Source organism: Tupaia chinensis, unplaced genomic scaffold (genome assembly GCF_000334495.1).
Source record: "Tupaia chinensis unplaced genomic scaffold, TupChi_1.0 Scaffold000250_1, whole genome shotgun sequence".
Taxonomy (NCBI): Eukaryota; Metazoa; Chordata; class Mammalia; order Scandentia; family Tupaiidae; genus Tupaia; species Tupaia belangeri.
The window spans coordinates 1,006,009-1,008,467 of NW_006159730.1; the positions used below are offsets into that span (position 1 = coordinate 1,006,009).

Below are 2,459 nucleotides of genomic sequence, written 5' to 3' on the forward strand. Positions count from 1 at the left end.
GTAACTAGTCCCCAGGATCCTGGCCTCTTGTGCTGGCTAGATCAGAAGGTTAAGGGTGCATGGGTATGCAGAAGGGCTGGAGCTTCTCCAGACCAAGAAGTGCTGGCTAGATCAGCAGGTCAAGGGTGCATGGGTATGCAGAAGGGCTGGAGCTTCTCAAGACCAAGAAAAGACTCATCATATCATGGGGGCTTTTAAGGTGGGCAGAGGCTCTAAGTAACATCCAGCCCCTTATAGTGGTCCTATGGTCCCAACCTGAGCTTTCTGGTTAGTTTTTATGAAGAGAACATGTGCATAAGAGAGAGAGAGAAAGAGAGAGAGAGAGGGAGAGGGAGAGGGAGAGGGAGAGGGAGAGGGGGAGAGAGAGAGAGAGAGAGAGAGAGAGAGAGAGAGAGAGAAGCACCCCTGAGAGGGTCTCATCGTTCAAGCAATGCCCAATATATTTTCAGACCAACCTGAGGATTTGAACCCTTGGTCAGCCATGTGGCTTCCAGCCTTACAGGACACTTGCATTACCCTTATACCACAGTGGCTGGACCCCAACTTCTTTGGATAATAAAATCTGGTTTGTTTTCCGTATGTCTATTTTTTCTTTTTTGAAAATATATTCTGATTTAGTTCTATGAGTGAAAGACAGAGAGAAAGAGGTCACCATGGCTCCCCCAAAGAGCTTTGATGCCATGACGCATCCCCAGCCTTCTACCACTCCCGGACCACGGACACATGTGCCCAGTGTACTCAGGGAGGTCTCTAGTCTTGAACCAGGAACCTTCCCGTGTGAGATGGCCCTGCAGAGAATTGTGTTTTACTGCTGCATTGCAACTTTGAACTCTCCAGGGAATTTGCTAGCCTCCACAGTAGCCAAGACACCAGGACAGGAAAATGCCCCGGGCTAACAGTAGCCAAGACTGGACCTGAAGTCATCCCTGGAAATAGCATGTGCTGGGTGGTGGCTTCAGGGACCAATCAGTCTTAGGGAGGTGGCAGCATCTTTGGTTTGTTTAATGAATAGCAGCGGTATTGCCTGTCAGGAAGGATAGGCTGTCTAATGGACAGATGGATCCGGAACGAGATACCCAGCCTGGATGGGGCTCTTGGCCTCCCCCAGGAGACCTCAGGCGCTGCTGACACTGGCTACAGGCTGCTGAACATACCTCCCCCTTGCCGCAGTTTCTGTGAAACTTCTGCCTCTCTGTGACCCCAATAGTGGCTCTGGGGACCCATTTGGAGGAAAAGATATAGTGGAAAGAGTCCAGCCAGAATGACACATGTCTGTCTGGCTGTGTGGGCTGGGGCATGTTCCATTGGCCCTTGCAGGGCCTTGTTGATCTCCACTGCAAAAAGAAGGGCTGTGAGGGCAACTGAGGCTTCTCCTGGAAGGGGTCACCAGGAGACACACCTTGGGCACCTGCGTGCTCTGCCCAACCCCAGTCAGAGCAGACTGTGCGCTGACACTTACATAAAGGATGTCTTAGACCTCACACAGATTTCCTTCCTTTGCCTCTTCCCACCCCGCCCGCGGGGCCCTCTGACATCCCTTGGTGTGGGCAGTCTGGACTCTGTGGCTGTAAGGAGGATGTGTGCCCCCTGGGGTCTCAGGGAGGGCAGAAACTGTTTCCTCTATGCCTAATCAGAGGAGCTGTTTGGAGTCAGAATTAGGCCAACATTGTCCTATAGCTTGAAGGCTTCCCTTTCTTTTTCTTTTTTCTTTCTTTTCTTTCTTTCTTCTTTTTTTTTTTTTTAAGAAAAAATTTCGCTATAGGGTGTATGGTTGCTCACTGGAGAGACAGAGAGAGAGAGAGAAACTGAGAAATAACTCCCTGGGGGATGGCCATGCTGCAGTCCCTTCTCCTCCATTCTCCTCTTGGGATTTTGGGCATGCACGCACAGGGGCCTGAAGTGATTTTCAAGTTGCCAGATCTGGGACTTGAACTGTGGTCAGCCATGTGGAAGTCCAGGGCTTTAACCATGATGCCGCCTGCTGCCCTAGGCTTCTCTTTCTTAATGCATTACTTGCTTCTTCCCTAGGTATGGGGAGCAATTGACAAATGCCAATTATAATTTCCAGAGCTGGGGACTAGATTCTTTTCATGGTTGAACAGGTTTTCCAAAATAGAGTTCTCCCTTTTCACTTACCATTGATGAAGAAGAAATAAAGGGGTGGGAAGGAAAGAGGAAGCATATGATCTGAATCTTCAAAAAGTCAGGTATGTTGAAAAATCATAGATGTGTACACCCCAACTAACCAGCAAGGATGTTCAGTTATCCAGAACATCACACTTTCAGGGGAAAAGGACACACAACTTCAAAACAACAGCAACATAATATAGACTAAAGAAGAGATTTCCAGGGCCGGTAGGTAACGTGGTGGTTTAGGACACTGGACTCCCCACATGGCCGACCACGGTTCGAGTCCGGGACCTGATGGCTTGCTTTCTCATTCTCTCTCTCTCTTTCCC

General features: G+C 49.4%; 1 protein-coding gene across 1 annotated transcript in view; it reads right to left on the reverse strand.

Annotated features, from left to right (window-relative positions):
* The window catches only part of COL13A1 (collagen type XIII alpha 1 chain), a 164,506-nt gene that overhangs the window by 125,111 nt on the left and 36,936 nt on the right, over positions 1–2,459 (reverse strand). The window lies entirely within an intron of this gene.